At 35.2% G+C, this 16,380-nt stretch overlaps 2 long non-coding RNA genes across 2 annotated transcripts; one reads left to right on the forward strand and one right to left on the reverse strand.

Moving 5' to 3' along the window:
• Positions 1 to 6,103: 6,103 nt before the first annotated feature.
• Positions 6,104 to 7,285, reverse strand: LOC143304835 (uncharacterized). The gene is made up of 3 exons (XR_013061469.1): positions 7,119 to 7,285; positions 6,611 to 6,844; positions 6,104 to 6,459 (listed from the first exon to the last, which is right to left on the reverse strand). It is a non-coding gene; the product is annotated as an uncharacterized LOC143304835 (long non-coding RNA).
• A 6,376-nt stretch (positions 7,286 to 13,661) lies between these two features.
• LOC143304839 (uncharacterized) lies at positions 13,662 to 15,836 on the forward strand. The gene is made up of 4 exons (XR_013061472.1): positions 13,662 to 13,944; positions 14,020 to 14,288; positions 14,372 to 14,468; positions 14,631 to 15,836. It is a non-coding gene; the product is annotated as an uncharacterized LOC143304839 (long non-coding RNA).
• Positions 15,837 to 16,380: the final 544 nt, after the last annotated feature.

Genomic DNA, 16,380 nt, shown 5'->3' on the forward strand with positions numbered 1-16,380 from the left:
ATCTGAATTCAACTCCTGATGATTTTCCTTCGCCGGTTGCTTGTGCTTCACTCTTTTCCTTTTGCCTTGAGATTCTGGATTCTCTGTCTGTGACCTCGTTTGGTTGTGGGATGACTCCCCCACAATATTTAGTGGTTGTTCGTTCGATCTTATGGTCGGCATTGCGTTCGCTCTGTCTCTCGTTATGGGTGGTGGAGTCGATCTCGCGGGGGTGGCTGTCCTTGTTGTGTTTGTTGCCGTCGGCGCCGGTCGCCTGGTTGCCGCCTGTACTCTTGGGCGATTCGGCGTATCGTTCCTTCGTGGCTCGCTCCATTCTCCCGAAGGACGTGTTTGGTTTCCCGATGGTCTCGAAGCATAGGGTACGATTAATCCGGCATCTACTCGGGCTTTGAATTTGTAACAGTCTTTCACTAGATGCCCGGGTTTTTTGCAATAGTTACACGTGATATTTTGTCTTGTAGAATTCAAAAAATTCTGCGATGGAGGTAGCGATCTTCGATCTTGGCGGTTGTTCCTGATATTGTTGTTAGTGTTCGAAGGATGTGCGTTGTCGCGTCTGTAATAGTTCGAGGGTGTCGGTCGTTGGGGTTGCGTTCTATCGGTTATTTGTTTCAATTCGTGTGTTGCTTTGACGGCTTGACGATACGCATCTTCTAAAGTATGGTACCCTGCTATTTTTACTCGCACATATACCTCGTTCGGAAGTCCTTTAACGAAAGCTTCTTTCGTTTCCCAATCTATAGTATCTTGGATATCGGGGGATATGATGCCGTAGTCGCCTCTTTCTCCGTCCATTATTGCCAATCTAAGATTTCTAACGCGATCCATATAATGTAATATGTCTTCCCCGGGTCGTTGAAATATCGTTCCTAATTCCTCTTTATATTCGTTAAGAGATTTCTTTGGGCCGAATAGATCCTTTAATTTGTTTCCGAAACCGTTTAGACTCATTAATTCTGTGTCTTCGATGGCGAGGAGCGCGTGTCCACGGAGCTTATTTACTAACAATTTTACCAATTGAGGTTCTTGATATCTGGGAATCATATTTCGCGCGCGCTCACAAGCTCTTAAAAAGTGGAATACCGATGGTCGATATCCGTCAAACACTGGCACCGATTCGATCGCATCTTTTAGCTTAATTGGCTGGGTATGTCCACTCGGCTGGACCGTCTCTTGTTGCGTTGTCGGCGGCGATACGGGTGTTTTAGGTTCTTGTTTTAAGTTCGAATAAGCCGCTTTGTAATTCGGCGAGTTTTGCACTCATATCGCGAAAGTTCGCATCCCATACTTTAAGCTTTTCCGACAATGTCAAAACCATTTCTTCGTCCAACGATTCCACTACACCCGCCATTGTTTCTTAAATATTTGTTAAATATATATATTAATCAAGATAGACTAACTAAATATTAACGACAAGACATGACTGAACTCGGTGCAAAGGAATAAAGTTATGCTACACGAAATAACTGGTAACACAATACACAAAACATTAACTAAATTAAACGAGACTTACATAAATGCAAGTCACGTATAATCGAAACAATGACTATTGAAATTCGGTAACAATACAATCCATGCTATCGCATTAAAGTAGCACACGGTATTGACACACACAATATCACGAAACACAAAACAATATTACAAAACACTACTAAATAAAATTATAGTGATTAACAATTAATTAGTTATTTCAACAACACGTTACTGTTGACATTAAACCAACGCCATACCAAAGAGACACGCGAGCGACCATGTTGAAAAATTTGTCGCGCGCACATACAAATAACAGCCAATGCAATACAATACAGCATCATAATAGCAATGTTAGGTACTAATAAAAAAAAAAAAACACAAGAAAATGGGGGAGAGAGTTAAGGAAAATATATATAATAAATAACAACTAACATAATTATAACATATTATATATATTATATTATATACAGGGATACAGTATTCGTACAAAGGAACAGATCCAAACGAAAATTATATATATAAAAAAAAAATAAATAATATATATATGTAATATCGTGATATAATATATTTACAAGGAATGGATGATACAGATGTTAATCGGACAGAAAAAGACGATCGTTGTTCAACCTGAACTATTCACACCAAACGTACAGAAAACAGCACAACTAAATAATTAGATAACGACTCGACTTTCACAAAATGCAATCAACACTCTCTCGGCAACGCCACTCGCAAACTCTGTTTGTTGATTCCTTTTTTCCCGTCCCTTGGCAACCGCTCGTGGCCAAGATCACGTAGGTCTCCTCTTTCCAAAACTACGCGATCAAAAACAAACGCCTCGGCTCTCGCGACATTCCACGCGGTTCACCCGCCAACTCCCAGGCCTCTCACTCACGATACTACATATATACATTAACTATTTTTATATGTGTGTACAGAACTGATGGCGAACTCATCAACCATTTTTTGAACGACGGATGGAAGAACATGAATAGCCATCCACACAGTGGAACTGTAAAGTATTTGTACGCCACTCACGAAACCAAACACTGATGCTATCCACCTGTAAACAAACAACATTTATAACTATGCATATAATTTTCACTTATGTTCACCACTATATATATATACACGCATGTTGTAAAGTAGGCGATATTTATAACATTCACTTCTTCAGAGAGTAATATAGATGTATAACTGTTGTGTGGGAAATGTAGGCAATAATTTGTATTCCCATATCCTCGAATTTCCTTAACAAATATATATAAATATAAAATTTTCTTTTTCTATAAAAGGTTATTCCTATTTCTGATAAACTCGAGAAATGAAAACATTATACCATGATACACTGACACAAAGATACACCACACAGAAGAAACTAATAGAGAACGCTTTAAGCTTGGCAAACTTACCGCCCGACGAATTTGCATACACCATAACCAAAACCCAGGACACATGGCTTTGATCGCAGGAGAAGCGGTCCATATAGTCAAATGCATTCCGGTACAAGTAAAGGTACGACATACAACAAAATGCTACTCGGAACTACCCGTTTGGCAAAGGAATCGCACCACAGGAACTCCGCCCGGACGTGCGCCAAACGTGGCGATATTCAGCACCATCGTCGTTGGCCACAAGCGGAATGTATACCCAAAAGACCTCGATGCACTACGGGACCACGTCATGTTCCCGGCAGAAAATCTGCAGTCTTGAACGCATTGGCCAGAGGAGCAACAGGAAAAACAATCGTCCCTGGAACAGTAAACATCCTGGCAATGATGGACAAAACACATTAACGACAATAGCGAAAAATACCGTATCAAGCTTATGGACTGGTTTTATGGAATTTGGAACTGTCAGTGCAGCAATATTTGGAAAATCGCCCTATTAGGAACAATATGCGGCTCAGTCACCCACCCGCTACTATACCTCAAAAGAAGACGAAATATCGATGATCAAACAGCACAACCTCAAGGGATATCGATAACACCGGTAGTCACTCAACTACCAACGACATCTACGTCCGCCTTGAGCGAACTCAGAGATACCATCAGTCAAATTTCCTTTGGAAATTTGAACTCCAAGGGCGGGGATGTCACGTCCCGCGCTCCGCACGCGCCGTAACAAGAACAAGAAAACCATTCTATACAAAACACGCGAATAAGGATTTGAATGCACAAACGAACACACGGCACTACGAAACGAAAGGAAGGATTAACAAAACGAGGGCGATTAACGGATCCAACCAATAAACAAAATACATATACACACAATTCTAAATAAACCAGGAAATAAGAATAACTACAAAAGGGGAAAATAATTGAAACGCCAGGAATATATATATATATATAAATATATTTCAATCAATCAATTTGGAGAGTTACATATAAGTATAAACATATATGCCGAACATGTAATAACCTAGTAAATATTAGAGACAGTGCTTCCAATACTATGCAATAAATACAATATTATCAATTTATGAAATATAAGTATACATGAAGTCAAAAACTAATAGTTTAACGAATACATAAAACATACAATATTGTATTATTAAAGAAATGAAGGTTACATTGTCAGAAATATATATATGTGTGCGAATTCTATCAAACCGATAATCTAAGATACATACTTAAAACTAGCCTACATTCCGGTAAAGGATAAATAAATAATTGACATTTCATTTCGTATGAATACTACACTGCCAAGAGAAATATGCATATGAATACGTATATATATATATATATATTTATATTATCGAATACTCTATAAAATAAACTACTCAAAACAATAAATAACGCAATCGAAGAATTACAAAACATTAGCCATATTAAAATGACACGCAACATAAATATATATATATATATATATATACGTATATTCACACGAACAATACTTTTGTCACTTTAAAGCAATATTAATAAATAAATGTTCTAATTGCGGTAGAATAAGGAAAAACGAGCGGCAGACGGAAAATTACTTCGATATTAAGCAAAACTAAAGACCCGTCACTATAACTTTACTGATGACATTTATGAGCAGCCATGTTAGATTTACACGCGTATAGCGACAGGAATATTAGGGATTAATGGAAGTCAGTCGCGAGAAATAAATCATGAAAACACATTGTTAACACTTTTCTTTAATAAAATCTGTGCGCAACTACAAATGTAAAAAATATATATATGTCGGAGATGAAAGAACACCGGAGTCTGTAATTGAACAATTGTAGTTATTCAATCCGATTGTAATTGTTGGAGAGTTGTGATAATGAGCTTGGGCTCGAGGCGACAGTCAGTCGCCGAACGTAGCCGCGGTCAAGGGATGAACGCTTTGCCCAACAAACATATGGAATAATTCTATAGCTCTCCTTAAAAGAAATATTCGTGGCGACACGCGACAGTAAACATTCCAACGGTTTCTGTCCCGTGGCTCGCCACACGCAGACCCTATTCTTCGAGTAAGATGATTGCCAGATGTCGATGCGTCTCCGCAGTACATGTTCGGCTAGCCCGAGGGCCCGTTATAAATCTTAAGGTTTAGTTAACTAAAGTCCTTCAAACAGACAAACAGTCTTTGTCCCAACTACGGGAAGATAGGGGAGACATATTTTTCAACGAGCGGCGTCTCCCACTAGCAACTTTCCCTCGAGGGCGGCTAGCATCTTTTTCTAACCACCGATATGGAGATTGACCAATTAGCAGCAACGTCAATTTCCCTTACTTCCTAAACGAAGGCTTTCCTCGACGAATCCGATGATCTCGTGTCCTTAGACACACCCCAGTATAGTTTTTCCTCTGTGGAATCATCGGGACGGGACGCGCATTCTTTGACGCGCTCCCGTCGACCAAAGAGTAACGTCTTTACGCTCAGCAATTATCGTTTACGAGTCAGACTTAGATTCAGCGAGAACGCCTATCTGTCATCCCGTTGACCGCGGATTCGTTATTGAACCTGGGATCACTGTCACTAGTGTCGCGGACGTCTCACCGCCGTGATAAATTGTCAAACCTGTGTTATTCATACCTGTGTCAATAAATCGTATCTTCGTTACACCGCAACGATGGCTACCTTCAATGAAGACTCCTCAAACACCGACAACCCTATCCCCCCTGCTTCTCCGACATATATATATAATAATTCTATATTGAAAAAAATATGAAATTAACATGATATATACATTACTACATAAGTTATATATAAAATATGTATATTATACCCTTGCCTACTGACTGATATGAATTTCTTTCGGTCTCGAATGCGTTAAAAGAGAGCGCAAAGAAGTCGAAATTACTTATTGTAATTAGTAAAACGACCTGAGAGGCAGACAGATACAAGAAAGAAGGAATATTATATTAGCGGCATTATCATGTTTTTGCTCTCTTTAATTCTTTCATCGAGACAGACAATCTACAGGTATTAATCGACCAATTTCTCCAAGCTGATAACTTCGAATTGATGTTTATATATAAGAAGTGTTATGTGTTAATCTGTCTAAATGTTTAAAAGGTGTTATAAATTAAATGTTGTTAAACGATACGTAATTGCCTTTTGATCGTAAATTTTACTATCAAGGGGTCTTTTATGTATGCGTAATCATTGTGAATTATAACAATTTATGTGATCGATATTAAAGGTGTTTAAAAGCATGTATTTTTTTCTATATTATTATTCTCCTATATTATTATCCTATATTATTATAGCATTCCTATATTATTATAATATCCAATTACATGTTGATACACAAGATATACAGATTATTATTTATAACGTTTTAGTTTTCTTAATTGAGTCATTCATTTAGTACAAATGATAAGAAATTAGTAATAATTCACAAAAAAAGGATATCGTAGTAGAAATATTATAAAAAAACATTTTCTGTTTTAGTGTAGAGTTACTCCTTCTTACAGACAGTGTCGTACAAATCTGTACGTCTCTGAGAAAATGTAGGTATCCGAGCCCTTACTTCCTCAACAACTTTTAGATCTGATAGAAAAAAGAAACATACGAAGTAATAAGTAATGCTTACTAATAAATTCAACAAATACAAAGGAAGATGGCTAAATCGATAAATTAACGAGACTAAAAATTAATTACATCATGGATCTCTCGCTTTTAATTTTAAGCTGTAAATTACCGATATCGGTGACTGCCATATTCTCTTGAGTTTCCAAATCGTAAAGAATCTTTCCTCAGGGATTGGTCAACTGTGTATGTCCCCATGCGACGTAACTTGCTTAAGGAACACGAGCCGGTGATATGCAGGCAACGTATAATTGATTATCATTCGCTCTGAAACGCTGAAGTAATGACCAGTGCAGTGGTCCAGTGGTCATATTGAATGCCGCTGGATATATCAGCATTTGGCAACCTAACCCAGAGAAGCAGGAAATATGAAGCCACCGAATACCAATTAACTTCGTAGTTGCACGGTTCACATTCCATCATTTCTGAATATGCGAGGACAGTCCTCTTATTGTGCTTTTAATTCTTTTATTTGTTTCATTTTCAGCAAATATACTGGTTTTTTAAATTAAGCTTCTTTTTATACAGAGTTACAGATTATATTAATTTTATATAGAATATATTTAAGAAAGATATTTAATTTTTTGCTAGTTAAGTATTGATCGATTAAGTTACTGTACCTTTGTTCCGATAAATGCGTGCCATTTCCTCGAATCTAATATCATAGCAAATGCCAATACCTATTTTGCAGCCCTTCACATCGAACGTCGTTAGGGAGTTACCAGGACTGAGTGAATCACTCTCTCGAAAAGTAATCTTATTAGGAATGTCGATGTCGAATAGATGTACCTAATAACATAAAAATGTGGTCGCTAATTATATTGCTGCAACTTTTGTAATTTAATATCAAAGTTACCAACTCCTAAACTTTAATTATTTTTTATTTAATAACTGACAGCGTTTTTATCACTTTCTTTTATTAAAAAATCTTATCATTTAATAATGTTTAAAAAGGAGAAAAAATAAGTATAATAATATTTTAAGTATGTGAAAAATTTATACAACAACAAACACATTACAACAAAAATGGGCGTTTCCCGTATCATAACGTATTTTATAAACCGCAAATTATAGAATTGGTTATAGTATACGTATGTACATATGTATATTCCTAAATTATTCCTAGATAGAGTCACTTTCTTCACCCCGATATTTTCAAATTCAAAGCCATAAAGGAATATATTACTTACCTTTCGGTGTCTTGCTATCAAAGTTCCATCGGGACCCCAAATAGTAGAGGTATTGTACAATTTATCGCCCTCTATTTCAGGCATCGTACCACCAACTACATAGATGTTGTTTTCTTTAGCTGCGTTCGATGAAGCAACGCTCGTTTCACCATCAGGAATACTCTCGGCGTATTTTGGAAAGTACTCTGCATTGCAATATTTCAATTAATGAAAAATAACTGTCTTTTGTTCCAACCATAAATTAAATTGAAATGTTTGTCAGTTTTTTATTTTTAAATTATTAAAATAACTAAGTTTTATATTTCGACTTAATTAAATATGCAATTACTTAGCTAATAGTATATATAATAAATTGTTTCTACAGGTCCAAAATGAAAAATGAATATTTAGAAATATTTAATTACGACAATGCTATTTGTGTTAGCATCAGTGGCTTGTTACTCAACGACTTTGCTAGTACTTTTTGAAACATAAAGTTAGTTTTCAATTAATACTTATACTAGAGGCGGAATTATAAATGCAAAATAATTGATAATACTAATTTATAAGTACCTAATTATTAGTATGTTAAAAAATATATTTATACAAAAATCACGATAATCATGAAAATGGGGAAATCCTATATTCTCGAATCAATTCACAATTTACTTTGTATATTAATTAGATTCCGCGCTCATCAGTACGTACTCACTGGCGACATCGAGAAAATGTATCGGCAATTCCTCGTACGACCAGAGGATCGGAAATATCAAAGGATATTATGGCGCAGCGCGAGTGGAGAAACAGAAACATATGAGCTTAACACCGTAATACTCTTATCATAGAAATAGAAGCAGTCCTCAATTCCCGCCCGCTAACTCCTATCTCCACCGATCCAAATGATCTCCTAGCCCTCACTCCCGGACATTTCCTCATTGGCGATTCATTAATGTGCTTACGTGATCGAGATTTCAGAGACATTCCATCGAACCGACTCTCCAAATGGCAGCATATCCAACAGCTTAAACAACATTTTTGGAACCGCTGGCATAAGGAGTATTTGAACGAGCTAACCAACCGCAATAAATGGAGCAAGGGTGGACACAGCATCCAAAAGGGCACAATCGTCATCCTCAGAGAGGACAACGTTCCCTCCATGCATTGGCCTCTGGGCCGAGTTATCAAGGTTCATCCAGGCGCCGATGGTGTCATCCGGACAGCTACAGTTCAGACGGCAAAGAGCATTTTGGATCGGGGCGTCAAAAGGCTTGTCCCACTGCCAATTCAACCCGATCTCGAGAAACCCGAACAACTAGCCACCGAGACGAAATAAGATGGGAATTTCAGCCACACCTCGCTAGTTTGATCGGTACCCTCTCAACGGGGGGAGAATGTTACGCCATGCGGCTTACCATAGGTCATATTCTTAACTATCGATAGCGCCACTATAATGTCGCAGACGGATCGTCGCGTCTGCCCGGCAAACAAACATTGTAGTGGCAAGCGCGTGGTTCATTAAGCAGGGCGACTTCCAGAAACGTCGACTCGTGGCCCGTATTTTACCTCGCAGTAAAAGAATGTGGCGTGATCCGAACGTAGTGGGGGTCGCCTTCCAGAAAAAACGAAAAAAATCGAAAGGCGTTCAGAACTTTTCGAGAAGTCGAACCGTCAACACATGTGGTATGTCGCGCATTACTTATCAACCAAAACGCAGTTACATTTTTTTTGTTCCTTTTATATCTTTCTAGTTAATAAGTTGTTGAAATAAACATTAATTTATTTGTGTTAATTCTGTGGAATTTCATTGAACTACCCTTATTATCATAATCGAAATAAGGGGATCGATCAGTTCGTGGCGTCGATTATTTAATCGTAACGGGAACTTACAATTCTCGTTGACGTGCTATTTCGCGATCGCGTCTCTCCGCGAACGGTCGAAACAAAATGATTCACTAAAAACTGTCCTGAATTCCTAAGAATTTATTTACCGCAAAACTGACAAAGTGTTTATTTAAAAAATGAGGTTGAAGGTAGTCCTTTTCTTTCATTTCATTCATTTTCATTTTCTTTCTTAAGTATGGCTAACACAATATCTAATCAATTAAAATTTTATATTTTCACGTGAAAAGTTTCTTTAGATAATTATTATCAACATGATGACTAACTCTTACGGATTAATACGTGTCTGTAGGGCAATCCGGTGGACTTGATCGGCTTTTTACTTCGAAAGTTGAGTAATCGGTGTCGCTTTCTTACGCATCTTTGAACTGTATAAATGTTTTAAAATTGTTTGATCCAGAATGTACCACACCGGACAATCAAGAAGGCAGGTGCCTTGACTACAGAAAATGTAAACCTCTGCAAGAAATATGGCAGATACAGTACCGTACAGCCACCGATTTTTATAGACGATCAGTGTGCAGATACCAGGGCAATGTTACGATCGTTTGCTGTCCGAACGATCCAAACAAAGAGAAGAGAGAAATTTTAATAAAAACTGTGTACAAGTATAAGGCTTTGCGACCACCATACTGTGGTTTTAGCAACGTCTCTCATACCAGGGTGGTCGATGGTAAACCAGCTGAACTTGGTACGTTTTATGTCTTTCTTTCCGATTAATAATAAGCCATTTACTGCAAAGAATGAACTTTAAAGGCATTAAACAGCACATCAATGTACATTTCAATTAGACTAAATAATAATGCTATGATTTCATCGGTAGTAACTTTACTTATTAACTTGAATTATTTCTTTCTTTTACTTCATGTTAGGAAGAGTATCTTTTTGCTTGAAATAAAGAATTGATATAGGAGTAATAATATGGATAGAGATCAAAAACTGTTAGGGCAGAAATTACACGTTTGAACTTTATAGTTCAGTATAGTTCAAATAGAAATTATATAGAATTATTTGATAATTTGCATTCCACTGGAATAAAAATTTAATTTCTGTCTTTATCAAATCTGTATTTCAGAGTATTTGTACGTATGTACTTATCGTCTGCTGTATGATCGAATATCGAATAGGTAATAATCGTTGTTACTCGTTATGTGAGAAAAAATTATGTATATTCACAACTATGACTATTGCATTTTAGGCGCTTGGCCATGGTTCGCTGCATTAGGTTTTCGTAATCCCCGAAACCCAGACAAACCACTATGGAAGTGCGGAGGTTCCCTGATATCGGCTAGGCATGTTTTGACCGCAGCACATTATGCACATATGGATGGAATAGAAAACATACACAATCATAATATTGCCATTCTTAGATTGGTGGAGGAATTGCCATTTTCGAGTAAGTCCTCAAATATATATATATATATATATATGCTATTGAGTATTACTGAAGTATCATATCCTGAAATTTCTTACTGTACACATATATTGTGTCATAAAGCATGTACAATTCTTTCTCATACTTTTGGTCATTCGTTTCCTGCATTTTCATTTATTCTTTTATTTTTCAGGGTACGTATATCCCATTTGTACGAAAGAGCCCCTACGAAAGAGCAACTTCGTCGGCTATAACCCCCTTGTTGCTGGATGGGGAGCATTAAGATATAGTAAGTGATATCAATTTTATAATAAAATTAAACAGTTCCAGTCTTAAATATCTTTCTTATTTTCTTCGTAGGACGACCACGACGTAATGCATTAATGGAAGTACAAATGCCAGTGATTAAGAACGCCGAATGCAAAATAGCTTATTCCAAATTTCCTAATGCACCTGATATCACTGATGGTATAATATGCGCCGAACATGCTCAGGGTGGAGAGGATTCTTGTACGGTAATTAAGTTACAGAGTTACTACAAACTATACGGTATCTGAAGACACGTTAATTCGAATTAACATCAAATCGACGTCTTAAACATTAGAAATAATAGATAAACACAATTTAATAATCTTGCCCACTTCTCACACCTCATTGTGGTATTTAATCTAATTTCCTTCTAATCTTAGTTTTGCTCAAAATACATATAACATGTACATTATAAATTGGAGTATTTCAATACACAAATCAATAGAAGATTATTACTGTATATAAGTATAATTTCAATACAATTCGATCGATATATTTCAGTATCTTTGATTAAAAATTTAACGATCCTTTCAGGCTGACCGCGGCGGACCACTGCTGATACAACATGAATTAACCTCGTATTTAATAGGTATTGTGTCTTACGCTTATAAGTGCGGCACAGCTGGCTATCCCAGCGTTTACACTAGGGTCACATCGTACCTTGACTTCATTCTCCAAGCGATGGAATAATATGATATTACTGTTCCATAAATATCATTGTGTAAAAAACGTAAAGTTGGATTTTCTTATTGTGGAGATAAGAAACAGCTCAAACTTACATTGTTTTGTACGTTACAAATTATAGGCTTAAAATGTACGAAATGTAACTTTGAAACGACACTAATTTTTTACGCACGATAAACCTCCACGACTTAGGTATGTAAAGATGATAAACGTATATTAATTCTATTAATTTGGTAATAATAAACCAACTTTCTGAGAAGTTCTGTAAATTTCGTTTCTGTTGTATCAAGAGAATAATGGAATATTCCACTTAGATCGTATACTTCTTGTATGTACATACAAAATTTTCCGGCTAATCTAAAACACTTCATAAGATAGAGAGCTTCTGGAAATTCGGACACAGAGAGTGCATAAAATACAAGATAAGTCTCGTGTCTTTCAAAATTATTTTTTATTCGCTAAAAACGTCCTGTGTACTCATGCAATCACATGCAACCTTGAAACTTCACTTATTTTTTATCACTTTCCAATTCAATACACTGTTTCTGCATTTTTGACTATATGTAAGAGAAATTTCCATTCAGCCAAAGGTGTACTTACAGATTATAGATTCCTATACGACTCTCGGTAAAAATTTATCCGCACTCCAGATAGTTAAAACTTCTGTCGACCGTACTGATCCATCTGCACTCTTCGTATGACGTCAATATCTGTTCAGTGCTGCTGCGTAGGTTTCATTGTGTTACGTCGATTCGTTTGTGACCGTTGCGCGAGTAATAGCGCTTTGCAATGGTGATTTGCAGGAAAACAGTGCAGGATGCTGTGATTCGTTTCTTGTGGTCGGAGGTTATATTTGATGCCTATATTTATCAAAGATTTAATGCACATTATGGAGAAAGTGTTTTGTCACGAAGTGTGTTTGAATGGGCACAAAAGTTCAAAGAAGATCGCACAAGTGTTATGAAAAAACAGCTGGACGCCCGTCCACATCCACGATGACAACATTGAACGTGCTCATGAACTTATGCTCTATGGAATAGACGAGTGACGCTGGATAATGTGGCAAATCATTTGCAAATCAGCCACGGCTCTGCTTATGCAATAGTGCACGACAGATTTGGGTTTTAAAAAGTTTGTGCGAGATGGATGCCGAGAAAGCTGGTGAAAAGGTGAAGACGACGATGCATTCGTGGTTCGCAGCTCAGCCCAAAACATTTTTTAATGAGAAAATACGAAGGTCCTTCAGCAAATGGACAAAGTGTATACAGAAATTGAGTGATTATGTCAAAAAATGATGTATGTCTTTTTTGACAATTGCTTAATATAAATTCTATACCGACAGAGCGGGTAACTTTTTACTCACCCTCGTAAGACACTTAAATTTCCAATCTATTATGATGAATAAAAGAGCTTATACTATTAAATCTAATTGTATTTTGTTGCATGAGAGTACACGTGTATGTGATGTACATTACCTTTATATCCCCTTGAACGCTTCAATATTGCGCATATATACTATATTTTGTACAGCTTCTATAAAATTTTGTATGTTTGTTTAGGCTGTTAATCTAGAGGCTGGAGTACAAAGAAGTGGCACAATGATGTGGGCTGATGACATTTATAATTATCAAGGAATCACCCCTACATTCGCTCAGGTATATATCGTTGACTATAATGTATTTAACATATATGATTGTTAGAATATTAATAATTAATTTTTAATTCTATCAGAATTTTAATGAAACTGTCCCTTGGGAAGGAAGAACTGATACCTTGATATCACGGTTTATACATCCTATATGTACGACAAATTTTAGAACATTATATAACGAAGAACCAGATCGTCGTGGCCATGTGATGTGAATAAAAGGACTTGAATTTGATGATATTTTTATAATGTTAGATAACATAACTAAGTATCTTCACAGTAAGATAGGATGACATGGTTTACATGATCTTAATGTTGTTCACTTGAGTGATGATATTATAAGGAAAAGTGTAATATCACAGGTAGGATGATTCATAATTTAGAACTACTAACTCATGTATGTATTAAAAATTAAAGAAATATATTAAATTTTATAGGATATTTATGTTTAGTAACCAGTAATTCAGAGATTGGTATTCATGGTTACTATAACGAGGCTGTAGAAACGCACCCTTTCTTCTTTGCAAATGGTCCTGTATTTATGTCTAAGTCGAAACTGGAACCTCTGAATAATTTAGATTTATTCTTGTCATTTTCTAAAATACTTATCTACAGTATACCATAAGGAATGATACCGTATCACACCTAATCAAGTGCCTTAAGAAACATCAACAGGATATCACAGTAATCCCTTATCGACTGATATGTAAGTAAAAGTTATGTGTCATTGTTATACACAGTTATGTGTTAGTGTTATACACAGTTATTTATCATTTTCTATTAATTCAGTTGTAGCCACTACAATATCTATGACACCGGTAGTAATTATAAGATCAATAATGATGTTCTATAAGAGGAAATGATGATTAGGAACAAAAACTTACAGGTAAGTCAAAGTATATGTTATTTGCCATTTGAAAAGAAAGTTACTAACTTAGAATTTTTTGATAAATAATAATTGTGCAAAATATATTGGATTTCAAATTTGTCAAAAATTGAAATTTAAGAAGCATTGTAATAATATAACATTAATATTTTGATTTTTCAGGAGATATCATGCGGTGGATGGATAATATGTAAAAAATATTAAGCAGTATATGAATTTTCATATTGCGTAGAGATAACAAAATGAATTTTAAAAAATGTCGACATGGTAATAAGAAATAGCATCATGATAAAGAATATATAAACACAGTTTCATTTTTTATAAATAAAAATTTGTTGTTCCAGATTTTGAAATATAGTGAAACGTTTAATTAGTATCTTAATATCTTTAAATAATTATTATTTTAGAATCAATTGTAATTGTATCATACGTACTTTCGTGCAAGAACATATGTAATTTTGAAGTAGTTATTATTAGGAAATTGTTAGACGCGAACAGTATGCGAAAAGTTAGTATGCAGTGTAATAATTATCAATCAAAACACAAGAATTAAATTCTTGAGGAAAAAATTTCCGGAATTTCTTATTTACATGATTATAAAGAAATCCATAATAAAAAGGAGCTGCTTTCTAATACTTCTCTTCCTTGTAGTGCCTACGTTAATAATAACGAGGTTCGACTTTTTGTTTTTAGAGGGATACTGGAAAATTTGAAAGTACAGTACCATTGGGAAGAAAATCACGATATTGAAAACGATATTTGCAAGTAAATTTCCAAAAAATCTGTTTTCAAATTTTCGCTTTCTATTTCACATTAAAAGAAAGGGCTGCCTTCTTTCTCTGAAGACAAAACAAACATTCTGAATCTCGTATCAATGAATGATGTCAATAAGTTATTTTTCTTTTCAGATTGAACAATATTCCAGATTTATTCATAATTTCATACTACGCGAAGAATAGACTTTCATAGGTATATAAAGGAAATATTAAGTATAGGAAAACTCTTTTTCGTTGTAGGTGACATATGCTTCACGGTTGAGCACATGTATTTTTGAACACATATAAATGAAAAAGTACTCTTATGGAGAAAAAGAATTGATACCTTCGATTGACATTAGATAATGTATATAAACTTATGAACAATCACTATCAGTTTGTATTTTAGGTGCACACGCAGATTTGTTGGAGTTCTTATAAAATGTACATCCTGTACGAACGTTTTATTCTTCCAAATTTTACGATACTATGTCTCATATAATAACTATATGGATTAAACGTAATATAAATGATCCGAAAATAGACTCGAACGACATTAATTGTCTTTCTATTTATACCAATATCGAAAATACAAGTAAAGCTGGAGCAGTAGGATGCAAGAATGGACTATTTATTATTTTAAACCAAATCATAGCATATTCAGAATGCACAGTATTATCATGAAATGTAAATGAATCAGTTGTAAACGAACGATTTTACTGTAAAATCATTGCCTCCTTTTTTTCATCTGAAATATAGCAGCAATGAGTACATTCTTTTAATATATAATAAAACGAGATATCTTTATAAAGTTACATATGTCATCACTGGTAACTGTTATCTCGTATGACACCAAATATACCGTTAGTATGGAATGATATTTTTATGAAGATGTACTTTAATGATAGATTTTATGAATGAAACGTTATATAAGAAAAATTATCTCTTGTTATTCTATGAAGTGTAGTAGCTAATGAAGATTAATTTTACGAAGTATTAGAGCAAAAGAGAATTAAAAAATTAAAAAGATCTAAATAAGATTGTTCGTGTGGCTTAATTATCTCAATTGTGGTACACCACTTGTTACATTCTAACTAATTAGCGCTAAACAATAACTTGCAAATATTAAAGATATTAACACCTTAATATTAACACCT

The sequence above is a fragment of the Bombus vancouverensis genome, unplaced genomic scaffold (genome assembly GCF_051014615.1).
Source record: "Bombus vancouverensis nearcticus unplaced genomic scaffold, iyBomVanc1_principal scaffold0058, whole genome shotgun sequence".
Taxonomy (NCBI): domain Eukaryota; kingdom Metazoa; phylum Arthropoda; class Insecta; order Hymenoptera; family Apidae; genus Bombus; species Bombus vancouverensis.